Source organism: Phyllostomus hastatus, unplaced genomic scaffold (assembly GCF_019186645.2).
Source record: "Phyllostomus hastatus isolate PE091 unplaced genomic scaffold, TTU_PhHast_1.1 phas_scaffold_39, whole genome shotgun sequence".
Classification (NCBI taxonomy): Eukaryota; Metazoa; Chordata; class Mammalia; order Chiroptera; family Phyllostomidae; genus Phyllostomus; species Phyllostomus hastatus.
Genome location: NW_025334028.1, coordinates 4,249,829 through 4,270,183, shown reverse-complemented (window position 1 = coordinate 4,270,183; position 20,355 = coordinate 4,249,829). Strand labels below are relative to the sequence as shown.

Genomic DNA, 20,355 nt, shown 5'->3' with positions numbered 1-20,355 from the left:
TGCCTCATCGTATTTTCCTGAATCTCATCCACAGTCTGAAATCTCTTCCCTTCAAATGTGATTTTAATTCTGGAAAAAGCCAAAATTTGCAGAGCACCAAATGTGGGCTGTAGAGGGGCTGAGTCACCTGTTTGACTTGATGTTTTGCCAAAAACCTCTACAGGAGATGTGATGCATGAGTGGGTGTGTTGTCATGATGAAGCTGCCAGTCACCAGTTGCCCATAGCTGTGGCCATTTTCATCACATTGTAACTCTCAAACCATCGAAGGACATTGAGGTAGTACTTCTTATTAAATGTTTGGCCTGTAGAGGTGTACATGTGGTAGACAACACCTTCCCAATCAAAACACACAGTTAACATGGTCTTGCATTTGCTGTGACTTTGCTGCACCTTCTTTGGGTGTGGAGAATCAGTGACTTTCATCGGGACAACCTGGCCTTCATTTCCCAATCTTAGCCATAGACCCACGATTTGTCTCCAGTTATGACCTTGAAGAAATCTGGTTCATTGGTAGTAGTTTAAATCAAGTTATTAGCAACTGCTTCATGATGTTCCTTTTGCTCTAGTAGCAGAAGCTGCAGAATGAATTTTGCCATGACACGTTTCATGCCAAGATCCTGCATCAGAATCTTGGACATAGTAGTTTTTGGAATCCCCAGATCAGCTTCTAGTTCTCGCACTGTCAGTCTCTGATCTTTTGTTGACTGCAGCCTGTACACGTTCAACATTCTCAGGTGCTCTGCTGGCTGCAAGCCTTCCAGAATGTGGGTCCCTTTTTCAACAGATTCTTGACTGTCTTTGAAGCATTTGTGCCACACTTTTTTGTGCTGTACTCATTACATTGTCCCCAAAAGCCTTCTGAATCATTTGAACAGTTTCTGAGGAGAAATGTTCAAACTTAATGCAAAATTTGATGCAGACTCGTTGCTTTACTTGCTCAGTCATTTTGAATGTGACAGCCACACTGTACACGTGGTCATTCAATGGCATCTACTGCCTCCATTGACTAGTGTAGTGAAGTCACTATTGTTCATGCATGTGCATTCCAGTCCACTCTCCTTGGCTGCCAGGTTACATACATGTTGCAAAAACTATTCTTAATTCATTAACAATTGCTGCACTTTTTCCAGACAGTTGACAACATCGAAAATGTACGGCAAAATTGGGTGAAGGAACAGTGAGTGGGGAAATTTAGATAACTAACAAGTGTGTGGTCAGTCTGAAAGTCCTTTCAGAACGGACTTCTGACAGCCTGAATGTGGAGGTTCCCCAGTCCCACCACTTGGTTAGAGGCATCAGAACTGGAATTTTGGAGGCTCTGAATCTCAGGAGCACAGGCAAAGACCACAGATCACCTGGAGATTGACAGAGTAGTGGGAGCAGGCTGTTCCACACGAATGGCCTGCTCCTCTTCCACTGCATATGTTTGGAACAGATTTCAGCCTAGGCTTTATCCAAACCATCAGCAAAACTGTCCTAGCAGTTTCTTCACTTTACAAGGGGTAGTCCATAGTTTTATTTTTTTGATGAAGGTTGTTGCCAGTAAGTGAAAGTGGACTTTCTTTTTTAGCACTAATTAGAATTTCTCTCCTTTTTTCCCCCAAGGATAAAGTTTTACATTTTCCATATCCTTTATTCCAGTGCCAATTTCTTTGTCCCTGGCTGGGGACACTACTGAGTAACTGTTAGGATATATTGGTTTAGTCCTTTAAGACACATCCTCATTTCCCTCTTTAGCTCTTCCTGCATCATACATGATGTGTGTGTGAGTTCATTTATGCCACTGTGGATTTCTGATTGCCAGGGGACTATGCTAGCAGCTCCCTGTGAAAAAAGTGTTACAGTGGGAACTAGGGATGTGGGTTATAATTGCACCTCTGCCATTCACTCACATCTGTGAGACAGGACACAGGTCATATGGGTTGATTTGCAATCTACGAATGGCTTGATTATGGCACCATTAATGCTGTGGTTTTGACTATGTTAATCAGTTCAACTCAAGAAGATGTAACAACATAAGGGCCTGATGGAGGAACATGACCTAGACACAGCTTTAATTGATCTTTTTCCTTTCTCTTTCTGAAGAAAAAAATAGGCTTTCCTTCCTCTACTTATCTCAATAACACAGTGTTGATGAGATAATGTAGCTGGAAGCATCTTATGAATGCAAGAACACATGTTAAATAAAGCCTAGGTATTACTATAACAGGAAGTGCATCCGCAGGTTTTGTTCTTTAAAATACATTCAGGCAGTAAACAACAACATCCGCATCCTTAGGAGGAGGCACTGATAAATATTTAAAAAACACTGTACACATCCACAACAGAGATGGTATCTAATGCTCAGCAGGTATTCAGCGAACAAGAATTTCTGAATGTCTTATAATAAGTTGCCTGGTTAAGTGTGTTACAATTGCAGTCTTGCAAAAATCTATATGATGGAGTTTCTGGAAAATCTCATGAAAGATGCTACCTTAGTGTCACAAAATTGATGTTAACATTAATGGCTTAAAAAACTATTATTTTCCCAAGTGTGCCTGAGGGCTTTAAACATATTCAGTACATTCAGACCCTAAACCAGCCCTTACTTTATTTAAGGCAGAAATCAATATCGTGGTGGTTGTTACAGCAAGGAAACTAGTCTTTCCCATTGGTTAAACCAAATAGTGCCAGTATATTAGTGTTCAAGAAAGAAAACTATGTGGATTTTGTAGTATAAATTTGTAGAGAAAGCAGCTGAGAAAACAAATGTTTTTAAATTGATGGTCCATCCCAATCCCATCCCTTTTTCTCTGCTTCTAGTTGCCCCAGGTCCTTTCACCTTGCTGTCTCCTTCCCTTCTTTCTGGTTGTGACAGATTTCCCACTAGTGAGGGTGATTGTCAGTGGCCACAGTGAAGAACTTGTCCACAGGAAGGCCCATAGAACAGTGGTGGAGAAGAGATTACTACTTTATTCCCTCCTTCCCACCTCGCCCTCGTGAATGGCCTCACATGATACAGTTATATCTGAAGCCTCTCAAAGTACTCTCAGCTCTGTTTTCATTTGAAATGTCTGCAGGTGTGTGTGGCTGGGAGCTCCTTCAGAAGCATTTGCTTTTTCTTCTTGTAGGACCACTGTTGGACTCAAGGGGTCAAATAGACTCCATAGGACTTTCCCACTCATGAGTAAAAGAAATCCTCCTTGGATGTTTTTACCCTTCACAACAATTTTATCTCTCCCTCTTTCTTTTTCCTACTACTGTCAAGGGTATTGAACATGGTATATGCACTCCAGAACATTCTCACTAACCTCTTTTCAGCACAATTGTTGTTCCCTCCAGTTGACTAAAACTGCTTGCTTCAATGTTATACTCCAACTACTCTTCTAATGCCCCAAACCATTGGCCTTTCCTTGGCCCTTACTTCTTCAACCTTTGTACAAATCATCCATACTTGGCTATTCTCTATGCATTGGAGCTTTATTTTTTTCTGCATCTTTTTACCTTGCACCACCTAGATATTCTCTCCAATTCTCTGACCACTTCTGCTTTTGGCTAGTGTCTTTTTCTCATCCAATTCTGAAACACAGGCATTTGACAAGTGTCAAATTTACCCCAAGTGTCTTATCCCTGACTTACCTTTTTAATCTTATTCATCTAGATTTGATCTAAGCATTGGACTCAAACTTCTAATTCTCTCTGGATGATTTTGACTGCCTGGAATGAAAAATCAAATTGCATTCCTCCCCTTAAAATGACTTCTTCTTTTTTTCTTCAATTGTTGATTGCTTCCTTCCCTATTTACCCAAATTTGAAACTGGATCATCTCTTGATTCCTTTTTGTCTCTCAACTCTAGTCTGTTTAAAGGCCTCTAAATTACATATTCATAATGTCACTCACATCCATCTTTTCTGTTCTGTTTCTATTGCTACCACTCAGATTCTGAGAATTTGTAACCTATCCTTGGTGCAGTTACCTTAGCCTCCTCAAGGACCTTCCCTCCTTTCTCTTCTCTGCTTAGAAACTTTAAGTTCCCCAGGTTTCCCTTGCTACTTCCTGTACCTCTGAGCCTTCCATGGTGCAGCTCCCACCTGTTTCTTTGGCTCATCTCCTAGGGTTCCCTCTGTATTCTACCAACATGCTCACCTGTAGTTCTTCAGACTCATCCTTGCTTTTCTCCTTCATGGCTAGTCCTGGAATGTTTCCTTCACATACTTGTGTCTACCTGTCCAAATACCACATAACTTCCTTGTTCTTTCTGAAGCTATGCTTCCTTCATAAAGTCATTACTGATAACCAACTACCAGTTAAATGTGGTCTCTTGTTCTCTGTCTTCTAATACCCCCAAGAACTGTGTTTATGTATCATTCACGTTCCTTATAATAGTCTGTATTATGTTGAAATTGTTAATATTCTGCTACTATTCACCAATTACTTCCTCAAGTTCTTCAGGTCAGAAATGGGTATTGTTTTCTATGAGTTGCAGAGCCTATTATAGTGCTTTACCCAAAGTAGGTGCTTAATTAATATTTGGTTAATTGAACTGATCACTGATATTTAACAAGTCTTCTCCAGTGTGTTCATCTAGCATGGAAGTATCAGGTCAGCTATTTAGTAAAGCTCTTTGGGATAATCAGGCTCTAACAATTCACATTTAAACTTCTCATCTACATGAGAAACCCTTCATTTTCCTGGGTAGTGGAGTCAAATTTACATTTTTTTCTTCTAAAAACCTCTTTAAAAGCCTAGATTTCTACATGTGAGAAGTGTCATCTAAATCTCAAAAAAAAATATGCAGAGGTAGTAGTTAACTCAAAGATTTTCTTTGTTTCACAGTCATCTTTATAATCTGTATTGGAGTTAGAGGCAAAAACTGTATTAACAATGTAGGCATATGTTCTGATTCTGAGTATTTTCTTTAAAAAAAAGATTGTATTTATTTACTTTTAGAGAAAGGGGAAAGGAAGGAGAAAGAGAAGGAGAGGAATGTCAATGTGTGGTTGCGTCTTGCATACCCTCTACTAGGGACCTGGCTCACAACTCAGGCATGCGCCCCAACCAGGAATTGAACCGGCAACAATCTGGTTCACAGGTCGGCACTCAATCCACTGAGCCAAACCAGCCAGGACTGATTGCTGAGTATTTTCTGACACCCTGCCCAACTCTTGAGACTTTGTGTCACAATTCTGTAAACTTCCCTATTGTATGTCCATGTCTGGGCTTGTGTTCAAAACACCTTTACATAAATTTAACATGAGTAATTTAGAATCTTTTTCTCCTCCAGCTGGCAACCCCAGTAAATGCACCTGTGCACCTCACAGCAGGCTTTCTAAGGAAGGTGCATAAAGTGAACTTCTGCATTAGAGAAGTTAACATGGGGTGTAGCCCCCAAAGAAGAATGTAGACATGTTAGTCCATGACACCTGATAAATACCAGACCCCGGGTCTCGTTGCAGCCACATTAAGATGCCATTCTGGAGAGGTGCTAGATGAGCCAGCCCAGGGTCCCTGTGGTGGGGCACTTTCTAAAATGGACAATCACGAGCTTCAGCTGCTCCTGTGGCTCACACCTTAGTCACCATAGCAGTATCACCATACCAGCATTTCCTAAGCATGTCTTAAAACTGTGTCAACCCAAGAGGAGGAGACAAAGAAGTAGCAGTTGTGTGGCTACCCTGAGTTTTTATATTTCTCTCTTGCTTCAATGCCACTCACACTGAGTTTTCTGGGATGTTTCTAAATGTTTCTCTTATCTCTCGAATCTAGAATCCCATGGCTGTTCCTTATTCTCATATCTGTATCATTTGTCTGCAACCAGAGAACAGAATAATTTACACGCTCAAATCTGTGTTTCTGGCAGGTAAAAGATTTGTTGGGCAGAGGCAGAAGTGCTACCAGATCATGTCCTCAACTTACTCCCTTTGGGCCAAGCCTGTGGTGACCATAGTCCCTCAGGATGCTTGCCTTCGCATGTGATGCCTCCAGGAACTCATCCGGAACCTTAGTTCTAGCAGTGACCCAGCCTCTAAGTAGCTGTGGGCTCCAGTGTTTAATCTCTCTGGGCCTTCATTTCCTCATCTGTGAAATGAATAGGGTGGGTTCTGGGCTTTAAATTCTTTTGTCTCCAATGTAACAGGATTCTGTTTGTGTGGAGAATCCTGTTGCCAGAAGAGCAAATTTCAAAGGCAGCTTTTTCTGAATGGTCAGAATGACTCTGAGTTTAGGGCCTTTCTCCGGTCTTTGACAAGAAAACCACCCAGTCCCCTGTTTTCTTCCTTGTTTCCTTGTATCTGAGCTACCCCAGCCCAAACCCTCCCTGCCTTTTGTAACATAGCCCTCTTCTCTTTTCCTACTCTCTTTTTTCCTCCAAGACACATATTTTATGTCAGTTTTACACCCTTAAATTATGTGACATTTTAGACTCTATTTTTGGCAACTTTTATTCCAAGGAATTAGCCACTTTTTCACCTAGACTTTAATTTTACCCGTTGACAGATATGTTTTATCTAATTAGTGACTTACAAGAACTAAAAATGCTGTCCTCAGAAATACTTTATTGCTCTGCTGTTGTTGACTATAACACTTGCAGGCAGTGGAAATTTTGTGTAGGAATAAGTTGTTTGCTCTTGAAACCAGATGAGCCACAAGCCAAGTTCAAGGTGTAATTTAACAGCAGAAGATTACTTGGATCTTAACATACACTTGGATTTGATCACTAACACAGAGGTAGCTTTTACCTCACCTCTTTGTTCAACATAGATTGTTAAAATTAGATTGTAAAGCATAGAAACTACATCAGAAAAAATACAAAGGAATGACAACAGTGATTTTGTTAATGAACCTCATTCTTCTTGTCTCAAAGGCAGCGTAAGCTATGCAATAAGCTATGTATCTATTTGTAAAACAGTCTGGAGTTAAGGAGCTTATTCAGTTGCCATTGTGTAAAAATAATTTTCTGAAATTGTGGTCTATCAACAGGAGATAAGATGGCACTTTTTGTTGCCTGCTGAGGCCCATTATGAATATTGTATTTCAGAAGCAAATCACAGTGTAAATACAATGTTCAGATTTATTTATTCCCACAATAGCATTTTTGCAAAGGTGCAATTTCATAATTTGACTTAGCATTCACAGCATATCATCATTTCCAAGCTCCTTATAACCACTGTTTAATTCTCACATCCTTGGGAAATTGTTTGTACCAGACCCATTTTAAAATGAAATCACCAAATGTTTAAAGATAAAGCAACTTGCCAAAGGCTAACCAGGGACAGAAATGAGATTAAGACTTGTCCATTCCATCACACATCTGACTAGGAACTTCTGAACACTTTAAACATAAATGTGTTATCAATAAAGATTAAAGAGCTCTATTAATATTTTTATTACAGGTGGGAAACTTGGTTGAAAAAATAAATCTAAGTCATCAATATTTAAATGTAAATAGGACTTGACATGAATGATCATATTAATTGTACTTTTCTCTTGTTTGGTCCTCCTGGGCCATGTTTTTGTTAAAACAAATGATTAATGGGTAGACTAGTATCTAAAGTTATTTAGCTGATTCCCAGTATTAATTGAGAAATGTCTAGTATTTCTAAACACAATGATAAAAAGAGAATTGAAACTGTCAACCCTCACTGTTGTTGTCATTACATTTTTCCTAGGATTGACCTTGAGGTTTAAACTATTCATGTTTCTTATCAATGTTGTTTTAGGGTTTGGTTTATATATTGATTGTGCAGGCCCTGAGGCTGATGGTGGGCAGAAGTTCATTGTTAATTTTTTATCACAACATACACTTAGAAAAAACTATACATGGTAATAAATTTAGAATTCACAACTTGGGAGTTTGAGTAAATTCAGGTATTTTTCCAAAAAATCATTCATTTGGATACCAAAATTCTTTCTCTGAGTACCCCAAATGTTGCCTACACCTCATTCATTCATTCATTCATTCATTTGTTGTTCATTTAATCATCCAAGATGTATTTATTGACCACCCACAATGTGCCAATTATCATTTAGTGATAGGCAGTAAACAAAATAGACATCATTCCCTGCCCTCATGGTACTTACCTTCTAGAAAGACAATGGCAAACAAAAGAGATCTGCTACATCTGCAACTGTTTTCGTGCTCTCTCTCTGCCCTTCTGGCTTACGCATCCTTATTACCTTCACCTGCAGGTTCCAAGGTAGGCTCCCTTGCTTCATCCAGACAAGATGCATATAAAAATAGTTTGGCTGAGATAATTGTTGGCTAAGCATCAAGACTCTTCCTGGTTGCTGGTGATCTCTGTTTGCAACTCTCTGCTGGGGTTTCAGGTCCTCTTTGATTCAGACCTCAGCTGAGCTACTTTTGTTTCCCCAGGTCACTCAATATCCCTGCACATCTGGTACTCACTGTCTTGTTCTAACTTTAGGTATTGCTTTCTTGGGCTATTATGATAGGTCCCACTCAACCAACTTTCAGTCTTCCACAAAATCTGAGTGATTTCAGGAAACAATAGACATGGACAGAGGGAATATGTGGCTTACAGAGATTCCTGTATGGGTTGAGGTTGCTTTAAAAAGGATGTGTTTGCTCTGGCTGGTGTACTTCAGTGGACTGAGCACAGGCTGAGAGCCACAGAGTCACGGGTTTGATTCCCAGTCAGGGCACATGCCTGGGTTTTGGGCCAGGTCCCCAGTAGGGGGTGCATGAGAGGCAACCACACATTAACATTTCTCTCCCTCTCTTTCTCCTTCCCCTCTGTCTAAAAATAAATAAAATCTTTAAAATAAAAAAAATTGAAAGATATGTTTGCCAGAAGTCAGGTCAGCATGGGATTCATAAATAGGAATCTCTCAGTGGGGGACTAAACACAGTCAGCTCTGACTTTTTGGAGTTGGTTTATCATCCTAGCACCCACTTTACTGGCTCTTCAAGTGACACAAATTAACCAGAAAGGATAGAAAGAAGCTGTAGAAATCTTTTCTACCTCATATTTCTAGCCAAGGTATAAAAATAATAGTTCTTTGATAAAAATATTTACTACTAAATAAATGTTACCATCTCATCCCCATCTCTCCACACAAAAGGTCCCCAAGCACTTCCTGAATATGACTAGTGGCCCAAGAAATATAAAGAGACATTCTTAAGGAGAAAGGGACAGAGCTTGACCAGTGAGAGGATTTGAGGGGAGATGGGAATTGGGACATTAATGACTAAACAGCCCCCATGTTCAGATCTGAAAAACAAGTAGTCTCCGTAACATAAATAGTAAAAAAAATTAGTAGGTTCCATTTCAGACATTTTGAGATGCTTTTGAAATATACATACAATATTCTATAGCTTTTAAAGTAAGATGATCAAGTTAAATTCTATGAAAATGGGTTTGACCACTTACTGTTAAGGGAAGGAAGAAAATTGGAGTTAACTTTTCAGACTTGTTCTGTAGCCTGTCAAGGATGGCAAATATGTTTGCTATCACGGTATACCTCTGATGGATTGGTAGTATCTTCTGTAGTACACTTGAGAAAGCTCCTTGGGAAGAATTGACGTCATAGACTGCAATGCTTGCCATGGACTTCAGGAAAAAGTAGTTCCACAGGGGCTACAAATCTGCAATTTTTTAAAAGATTTTATTTACCTATTTTTAGACAGAGGGAAAGGGTGGAAGAAAGAGAGGGAGAGAAACATCAATGTGTGGTTGCCCTTTGTGCACCCCCTACTGGGAACCTGTCCTGCAACCCAGCCCTGGGCCCTGACTGGGAACCACACCAGTGACCCTTTGGTTCACAGGCCGGTGTTTAATCCACTGAGCCACAGTAGCCAAGGCAAATCTGCAATTTTTAACCCATGCACATATGTGGCCTCTTTTGAAAATAGGCTGATTGTAGAAGGGTAGAGAAGAGTTTATTTGTAACAAACAGTTTTGTTAATTAAATTAACAAGCATACATATTTATTTCTCTTGAGCACAGTTATTAGAAGTAAATTTTAAAATCTAATTGTTATGTAAGCCCAATGACAATTTTTAGATTAATTTCTTTGTATTAAAGTCTAATGTGTATATTCTATAGAGTCACTTTTTAAAAATTCAACACTTGCAGATTTTTAAAAAATTATTATCATTTTTGTAGTTCTAAGTAAAACTTCCCTCTGAGGTTTAGCAAATCTCATATTCTGTTTTGCACAATAGGTCTTTTATGGAGACATATATGGACACTGTATGTGTAATGATGGAACCATGGTGTCTATTTTCCCCTTAAAAATATTTGAAAAACACAAGAAAATAAGTAACCCATAATCCTAGCACTCACAGATCATACTATCTACATTTTTATATATGTTCTTTAGCCTTTTTCCTTTATATTTACATATACACATATGTTTAAAAAATGAGATGATTTTGTAAACATACTTTTTATCCCACCATTTTCTCTTAAATTGACATATAAAGCATTATTTAGGACCTTAAATAGTTTTTAAAACATGACAGCTACAAATCACATTTTTTCAAAATAATAATTTTTATGCAAACTGCTTAGGATATTTGCATTGTTTTCAAATAACTCAAAATTTTAAATAATTCTGAATAATACTGAGATGAACATCTGTATGCATGTCTATGAATCTTTGAGGATTTTTTTTGAAGAGATTTCTAGAAGTGTGGTTCCTGAACTGAATAATAATAAGACAGTATTAAGACTCTTTTCTTTTTCAAGTTTTCTATCATTCATGTTTGAGTCAGTGGGTCTCACACTTCTGTAATGTGTTACACCTGTGTTGTCCAATATGGTAGCCACTAGGCATATATAAAATACATTCACTATCATGATCAATTTCCATTAGACCTTCATTATTCTCAATTCTCCCCACAAGTAACAGAGTGGGGTTAGAGTTATAGTTTTTGGCTGTTGAATGCATAGTGATCAAATCTGTAACCCTAACCTCAGTAATACTATTTTCTGTTTTACAGAATTTATCTACAAGACTGGGTATAAATAAATTCAAAGAGACAGCATGTCATTTAAGATAACTAACATTTTATAGAGAAATACTTATGTATTAAAATATAATCAAGAGCATCAATTTGGTTTAAAAAACAATTGTTACCTTAGCACCCACTAGGAAATCAAACAATGGAATGCATTCACTGATATATTTTTTACAAGTGTACTGCAATACACTTATGTAGCAGAAGGTGATAAATACAGTAGAAATGTAGTATAGTGGTGTTGGGAGCACTCACAGGGTTTTACAGTCAGTGAGATACTGTTTGTGATTGGTCTCACACTGAACATGATTTGATCTATAATAATTGCATCTGAGACCACATATTAGGGCGTTTGATAAAGGGGTTTATTATTTTTCAAAATGAATAACCTTCATTTAACCAAAAGCCCCAATAAGGAAAATTGGATAGATTAAAAGAAACAATTTTTGCATACTACTCTGTTCAACAATTTGATGCCCAAGGTCCTCTTGAGGAAATTCTCTTTCTGGTTTGCAAAAGCTGTGGGAGACGATTAATATCATGTGCCCAGTTACAAGAAATGTTGATCTCTAAAATGTCATGGTCTCATACCCTATAGGTGCTTATGGATCTGACATAATACAGCACACACAGGCCCAGTTATAGGACAAGTCAGCTCCAAGTATTTCACACATTTACGAGCACAGGAGCTATTGTATTCAACACTGGATAAAGCTTCTGCATAGCCACTGAAACTAGGCAAATGATATGGTAATCCAAGGTGGTTAAGCCTTCTATATACCAAAGACAGTTGGTATACTATACTGCCTACTATATTGTCCTTAGATAGAGGACATATCAAACGTTAAACTGACAAGAACAGATACCTATACTTGATCTTAGCCAAAAGGCTTGAGACATGATCAAAAGAAGTTTATCAAAGGAAACTTCCACAGAACTCATTTGCACAGCAAGACTGTATAAATATCAACTGACATAGTTTTATCCAAGCCACAGCTGAGAGCTTGATTAACTGGGAAACAACACAGTTAAATGACATTATATTCTTCATAGTCATCACTCCAATTTTAGAATCTGCATAGAGAAGTACAGGAGTTACACTAAAATTGTGTATGCTGAGGAATGCCACTATATTAGCTCCCAGGAAAATTATTAAAATCTATGTGTCACTTTTTCTCTCAAGAATAGCTTTCGCCTTCCATTTTTATATTGGTTGGAAACATTTCCTTTGTTGCTTGGTTATGTATTTTCAGGAAGCAAATCAATTGGCACTTGCAGAGGCTTAGAACATAAACCGACATTAGAAGTAATGAAAACATAGCTAAAAGTTTTACTTTAATCAGAAGTTCACAACTGCAGATTCATTTACGTATCTTAGAAAGCCAAAAAGATGTTAAATTCTTAACCAATTAGCAAAAATATGTGCCACAGATTTTAATGTTCATAATTTAGAATTTATCACATAAATATATTTACAAATATATGCTTTATTTGCAAAATTATTATTATTAAAACATTTCTTCCAACATGTTTGAAATTTTCATATCTTTTTTAAGGAAAAAACCCACTCTATTTAAAAGTTGAGTACTAAATTTTAATGTGTGATTAAACCAGTGTCACCAAATGGAAAAGAAAAAAAGAAACATACTGCTGTGTTAGGTATGTATTTTTACTACAAATAATGACAAAACATGTCCTATAAGGTGATCACATACATGCTTTTTTTGCTTCACTTCTCAGTCATTGTCAGAACAATTTGGAGGTAAGAAAACCAATGCATCATTGAAAATATGCCCAAATGCCCTAAGATGGTATACTCCATTCATCATCACATGCATTTGACTAGGAGTCAGTCCAGTAATAGTAACAGCCATATCTGAACAACATCCTTCCACTACCAAGTTGGGTTGATTAGTCAATGCTTCTTTAATAAAAAGCCCAAAAGATTTGGTATTAAATACATCTTTCCCTTCAGAATCTTCTGCAAATACTCCTGCATATTTCAGGTACACTGGTAGCTGCTTATTTTCAGATACCTTCCAAATCATCCCTCCATGCTTAGGACACTTTTCAGGGACACCGAGAAGGCTGTTAAGTTTTTTCATTGATTCCATGCTTAGGACAATTCCTCCTTCCACAGTCACATATTCAACGTTTCCAGATTTTACATGTGGTCTAGATAGAAAGGTTGTGATGGATTCCTTTTTAACAAAAAATAATTTAAGTTTTCAATAATAGGACATGTTGAGGGGCGTGCAAGGAAGAGCCAGATGACTGATCTCTGTGTTTATCAAAGGCATATTTGTAAGATTTTCTCATCATTAACCACATGTCATTTGTTTCCATGTTAATTGAGTCAAACACTTTAACATTTTCAGAACTGAAGAACTCTGCTTTGTCACAGTGTTTCGTCCAAGTCTCCTTCACTGCAGCCCAAACACTCACATTTGGGGGTTTTACTAAGATGATACAGTATGCCGGAAAACTCTTACTGAGCTCCATGCATTCATTCTCTGAAATTTTCGAGATATCCTCATTATTACAAGCTTGTAGGTGATGATGTTCATGGCAGTATATTCTATTTCCATAACCAATCCTAACGTGCCCTAGCATAGTGATCAAGGCACAGAAAATGCTTCCCAGCATCACACCTTCACAAATGAACTGCTTTCCGGAAGCATTTCCCCCACATCTAGAATGACTCCAGTGAGAGCACCGCTGTGCACAGCTTCTCTCTCACAATTGCGCTCCCCTTGGTTATGCTTCAGGTCTGGTTGCTCCAGATTCAGGCGGTGTCCTCTCCTTGGTTTCACTGAGTGGGGAGGGTCAGGAAATGCACACAGCAAAGGCACTGGCAGTGGGCTAAGACTCTTAATACAAATTGATGTCATGCTTGAGAGAGTAATTCTTGGGGTGGGAAGTTGATTACATTTACTTTAAAAGTGCAACTACATTTCCAAAGAAATTGATGTTTTTATGACATAATTGATATTTAAAATCACAAATTGGCACACTTTCTAAAAAGAACCAGATTGTAAATATTTTAGGTCTTCTTGGCAAGACAGTCTCAATTTCACCTGCTCAACAGCTCCATTACAGCATGAAAGCAGCCAGAGAGAGTAGGTAAAGGAATGAGCATGTATGTGTTCCAATAAAACTTTATTTACAATAATAGGCAGATGGACAGATTTGGTGTGCAGGCCCTAGTTTGCCAACCCCTGTCTTAGTTGAAAATTTTGCTCTTCTGTGAATTTATGGTTACCAAGAATTAGAAGCCATATTTTGTGCAGTTTCCTTTATGAAAATAGGAGCTTGTAGGCTTGTGAATACATAGGGAGGGGAGTAAATCTGCTTTTGTTGCAAAGCAATTGTGAACTGAGCAAGGAAGCTATGAATCAACCTGTTGTTTCAACATGTGTATGGAGAAGTCTTTAAAGTTAGGCTTTTGTTTGCCCTGGTTGGACTGTTGTACCTCCTCCCTGAATCTTTTCTTAGTGCGCTTTCCTAAGAAATTCATTCTGACACCCACAAAAGCACTCACATCTACGTATATAAACCTTGCTCAACATTGACTTAGTCAGGGGCTCTGTCACTCATTAATTCCAGCATTGCTACACAATTCCTGGGAAAACAAAGCTGAAGCTGCAAGGGAAAAAAAATCTTCTGATAGATAGCTTTGTTCTCATGAAACCTACCCAATAGAGAATATTTTCCCCAGATGTTAAACACATAATTGCTTTTCCTCAGGTGACCCTTTGTAGAGCAGTTAAAAGATATCATTGACTACCTTTTAAAAAGGTATAAAACACAAAGAGACTAAACCAAGTGTAACTCCTAAATAAAGCTACTATGTCATAGATCATTAGCAATTAGCTATCAAGGAAACCTGTAAATCAACCACAGGTATAAAATGTGTTTCATCATATTATTTTAGTGCTTGTCTACCTCCCTCCTGAAGGTGCTTTGAATTCAAAATTTTTATGGTAAAATAGAGAAGGAAGGAAATGTCTATCAGTGACTAGTGGAATCTAATTTAGGTGTGTGTGGACACACACACATACACACACACACAGCCTTCTGACCCCAAGAATACAAAGTGGCTGCCTTGGTAAACACACCTCTGAGTCCAGCAGTGGTTTCATGCTCATTGTTTCTGTCTCTTTGATTTATGCTGGAGAAACAATGGGAGCTAGATGTCCATAGCTCTCTGACAATAATAGAAATGTGTTTGCTGATGAGGTCAAGCAAGTAACAAAGAGTTGGGGGAAAAATGGATTTGACCTTTTCAAATTAATATGAACAATAATGTTGCTGCATACACATGTGTAACAGCTGCAGTTACAATTTTGGTTAGAGATAGTTTTTCACTTAAAGGCCTCATTGTTTCCATCATAAGCTTTTAGGCATAGTGCACATTTTTAAAAAGGTGTAGAATAAGCCTGGCTGGTGTGGCTCAGTTGGAGCGTTGTCCCATAGACCAAAAGGTGGTGGGACAGATTCCCAGTTGGGGTGCTTATGAGAAGGCAACCAATCAATGTTTTTCTCTCACAATGATGTTTCTTTCCTTTTCTCTGTCTGTCCCTTCTTCTTTCTATAAAAGCCATGGAAAATGTCCGCAGGTGAAGATTTAAAAAATAATAATAATAAATTTAAAAAATAAAAATGTGTAAAATGTTACAAACACACATATACTGCTCAGCAGCTAGCTGAGAAGACAATCTCAGATTTATATTCTTAACCCATCTATTTAATGAAGGAAGAAACTAGAGTTTTGACAGTGCATGATTTGCCCAGTGGGTGGGTCTATGGTACAAATTCGGTTCTCCTGTTTCCTCACCTATTCACAGTTCTTCAGCTGTGTGTCTTTTCTGTTTGTTATCTGCGTCAGGTGGTGCATATTACTGAGCCAGTGCTTTGGGGTATATGCACCCCTTTTGTCGCTAGTACCCCAAGGGGTTCATAACTTACTCTGTATCATCTGGAAGAATAGGACAGAGACCAATGGGTAGAAATTATTGTCCTAATTCACCACAACAAACCTTCTAACTTTCATAAAATATGATTTTCTAGGCATGTCCAGGTTCAATTTTAAGTTATTTTAACTTGAAAGATTCACACATTTTAAAATAAAATGGTTTTAGTATATTATGTGTGTTTGTACAGATATAATTCAATACATTGTATTAATTGTTATCCATCTAAATATGTGACAGCAGTTTCTTAGAATGAAGTTACCAATGAAGTCACCTGAAGTAGCTGATTCCCACTACTCTCCCACATGCTCTGAATTGGGACATTGTAATGTCAGAGTGCTCAGTGGTAGCCTGGCAGAATACAGTGCACATTGTTCCATGGAAAATTACTGTTCAATTACATAGAATTGATTTAATTATATACATTACTTTAAATCAATCTGGTTGTATGGATGCTTTTGCTTTTGGGGGTTTCATGGCTTAGACTCAAGTCATATGGTTTTCTACCTATTTCTACTCTGCAAGTTCCCCTCCTCCTAGAAGCTTTCAATCAGTGTCTGATGCCATCTGTGAGGAGTGCCCTGCATCTCTGTAAAGATTCAGATCTAGACTAAATTGGGTCTACAAAAAAATGGAGATGGGTAGATTGAGTGCCCACCTGTTTAGATGGAGTCATTTTCATTTCATTCCCCAGAACACATAATGAAAGACACAGCTCACCTCAAAGCTAAGTTCAAATGGGATAGTGGTACTAGAGTGGCTGCTAAGGGAAAATCATCATGGAGCAGAGTTCTGGTGCTCCTGGGTGCTGAAGAGCAAAGGGACCAATGAGTCAACAATTGGTTAGAAGAAAACATTCCAGCCAGGAGGGGTCTTGTAGAGCAGCACAGAGATGGCAAATGGAACCACCTTGATGACAAAATAAACCCAGATTCTCTTGTCATGGTGTCATTCTCTTTCTCCTTCTCATCTTGGCTTTCTCAATTTTTTTCAGTAATGATACATGTAGTCCTTCTGGGAGTAGGGGTCCATTCAAATAAAGAAAAGTAAATCAGTGAAATAGGCCAAATGGAGGCCAAGAAGAGAAAGTATTTAAATGAAAACATGTCTCAGGTCAACTCCTAAACTAATTATTATGGTGTGTTTCAGCTATTTTCAACTGTTTGGCCTTTGTTTTATTTATTTATTTATTTATTATTTATCAAATTTTATTTTATTTTTAAAGTATATCTTATTGATTATGCTATTACAGTTTTCCCAATTTTCCTCCCTCAATCTCCCTTCTGCCCTGCATCACCTAACTCTCCAGCCTTATTTATGTATTAACCAAATTACATTAGGTTATTTCCCAAGAACAGCTAAGTAGTTCACAGGAAATATTTGTTCCCTCATGGATCTGGTCAAATCCCCCACATATACCTTCATGGAAAAACAGATTCTTGAAATTTGGAAAACATCATAATTTCACTTTTCTTATCACCATACCAATATTATTTTATCTTATTTGGTACAAAAATTTGGGGGTATACATCATATGCCAGTACCACAGTGGTACTGGAAAGATGAAAGTTGCTTCATCTATTGTCCTTGAAGCGTCCTTAGTAAATGGTGGAGGCAGGACTTGTAAACAGAGATATTGAAATTTGAGACGGTAAATGCTGTAACTGAAGTGTCAATCAGATGTTTTCTAAGTTATTGCCCAGTTTGTTTGTGTGGGCAAAACTTTGCCTTCTTCCCGCCACCTTCATCATATTTAACATTTACTTTTTTGTCATTAACCACCAGCCTCTGTCTTCAGGACATTGTGACTGAACATCCATTCACACTGACAAATTTTAGCCTCATCACTTTGTTTTTCTGTTATACTGAAATAAGGCCCTGATTATCAATAGGAAAGGAAGTGAGGTTGAGTTTAAACATGAAACTGTTATTGACATCTTAATGCCTATGGAATACGGAAGGGAGAGGAAAAGAAGTACATTAGAATGCCCTGGATTTGTAAGTTTTTAATCTATTTCAGAAGATGGAGTTTATCTTGATAATGAGGTAGCAAATGAAACAAGATTAGTCCATAAGTGCCAGCTGACTGCTGTAGAGAAATGTGTGCTGATATTCAAAGCACCCTTTTTTTTTTGGAGGGGGAGCAGGTAGTAAACAAACAAACAAACAAACAGTGAGTTCAATAAATAAGACCAACACAGGAAAGAAGGCCTTTTAAAAATGTTTTTTTATTTGGGTACATTTTTATTTATTTGCCCAATTCAGAAAAAAGACAACTGGGTAGCCTTGATTGCTCTCTCCACTCTTATGTATTGAGGTTCACAGGTGTGATTAAGTAGAAAGGAATGCAAAATACTGTGACTGCTGAGGGACAGACTTTAACTGAGTTTGATAGGTTATGATGAAATTACATGGGAAAGATTAGTTGCCTTGGACAAAGATGTACTCAACTGTGAAACTATGAGCTATGACTGTGAAGTAATAAAGCTGACTCTAAGAACACACATAATCCAAACTTTACATGGACTTAAACCTCCAACTAAAAAGTCATCAAGTACACTCTCGTTTCCCAAAAATAGTTTTAAAGTGGCCTCAGGCCACTTACTAACCACGTGATAAAAGCAGTCTTGTTTACATGCATTATCCTTTTCTCCCATTTTGGGGGTCCCGAAGGTTGCCCGAGCACCTCACTAAGCTTTTCTGTCCACTTTCTTCTGCTGAACTTGGGGCTGATCAGTGTGCCCTCCCTGGCAGTTCGCCAGAAGGGGTTCCAACCCTGAGCTCTTGCTCAGAGGATAGCCTTGTGTTTCTCAGGCTCCACCTCCTGTCAGCAAACACAGCAGCTGCAATGTATTCTTCCTGCACCTTCTGTGAAGCCCTTGGCCTGCTGGCAAGAGGCCTGACACTTGCGTGGTGGATAGTTAGCAAGGTGCCCTCAGAGGGAACCTCTGCTCTGGAAAGTGCTAATGACTGAGAATTTGGGGGAAATCCTTATCCAAGAGCCATCTTTTGAATGGAGGAGGGGCCCTTGGCCTCAGGAAATCTTTCCTGTTTACAGACTTCTGGGCCTTTGAAAAGCCCTGGCAGGCTGTGTGGGCCAGGCTCCTTAGTTTTTACAAAAAGGGACCAAACAGGATGAGACCAAGATGGAAACTGCATATCATAGGAACTCAGAGGGCAGGAAGTAACAGCATAAGAAGGAATTCTTGATTAAAAGCATAATTGGAAAGGTTTGTGTTGGGTGTGTAGGGGATAGTGGCACTAAAACATGTCTAGTTTTTGTGTGGGTTTGTAATGATAAAGCTACTAGCTAGCCTTTTCTTCAGTGATGCTTCCCTTGTCACATTATTCTCCACTTTGGAGAAATCTGGAATATTTTTTCTACACAATAAACTCTGCTAAATCTATTTGGGAGGAAGACAATAAAAATTCATTCTAGTATTATTATTATTATTATTATTATTATTATTATTATTATTATTCTGTATGTGAAACAGGACCTGGCAAAGACTTTGTTATTCTGCACAGAACTAATTATTCTATAATTAATAATTAGGATATTGAAAATAGGAGATGTATGTAAAAGGTAAAGTTACTATTACTATGCTTTTTCTATACTTATTGTCCAAGCATGACTCAAGTGTTTGTGAACCTTTAAAAAACATGGCTGAAAAATTAGGCATTACTATGAAAGGAACAATTTTTCTTTAAAACTTTGTGTTTGTGGTGGTAGCAGTGGAAACCCTACTAGTGGAAAGAGGACTCTGCACAAACACCCCTCTAATTTTTCATTCCCTCTGCAAGCACTGCCCAGCCTGCCTGTGACCTCTGAGCTACACCTGCCTGCCGTATCCACACTGCAGGGTGAGCGTGATCATCTGTTCCCAGACAGAAGTCAGGAGTAACATGCTTTATAATTATAGTCCCATGCCAACTGGAGATTAAATTGTCATCACCAGATGGCTCCATGTTGCAGAAAATGTGCTGGGACAGGACTCTGCCTTAGCCCCCATGACTGGCCCCAGCAGGTAATATTTATGGACTGTTTACAAGTTGTGCACATATTGCATTCTGAAGAGGTTTGTAACTTTTATACGCTGTCATCCAGTTTATTTGTTTTATGAAAACCTCACTCCCAAGGTCAGCCTTGTTCTGCCTCCCTCCCTAATATTCAGGCAGAAGGAAAAATTCTTAATGCAATCTCAGAATATAGGAGCTAAACAAACCCATCAAATGTTATGTTCAGATATCATGTTCCCCTAACACACTGTTCATCCCATCCCAACTGTGGGGGTTACCCAATTGAGAAAGGGTTGGCATCCCTTTTTTGTTTGAATGATGCAACATTCATGTCCTGTTAAGTGGAAATGTCTTCCTGCTTCAGACTTGGTTCAACTCACATGGAGGAAAGATCAGGGC

At 38.3% G+C, this 20,355-nt stretch overlaps 1 protein-coding gene, 1 non-coding gene and 1 pseudogene across 4 annotated transcripts in view; 1 reads left to right on the top strand and 2 right to left on the bottom strand.

Moving 5' to 3' along the window:
• NRP1 (neuropilin 1) overlaps positions 1-20,355 on the top strand; it is a 163,235-nt gene that overhangs the window by 14,582 nt on the left and 128,298 nt on the right. The gene's annotated exons all lie outside the window — the stretch shown is intronic.
• On the bottom strand, positions 11,672-11,866 carry LOC123806985. Its single transcript, XR_006783563.1, has one exon. It is a non-coding gene; the product is annotated as a U2 spliceosomal RNA (small nuclear RNA).
• Positions 12,700-13,644, bottom strand: LOC123806780 (annotated as a pseudogene).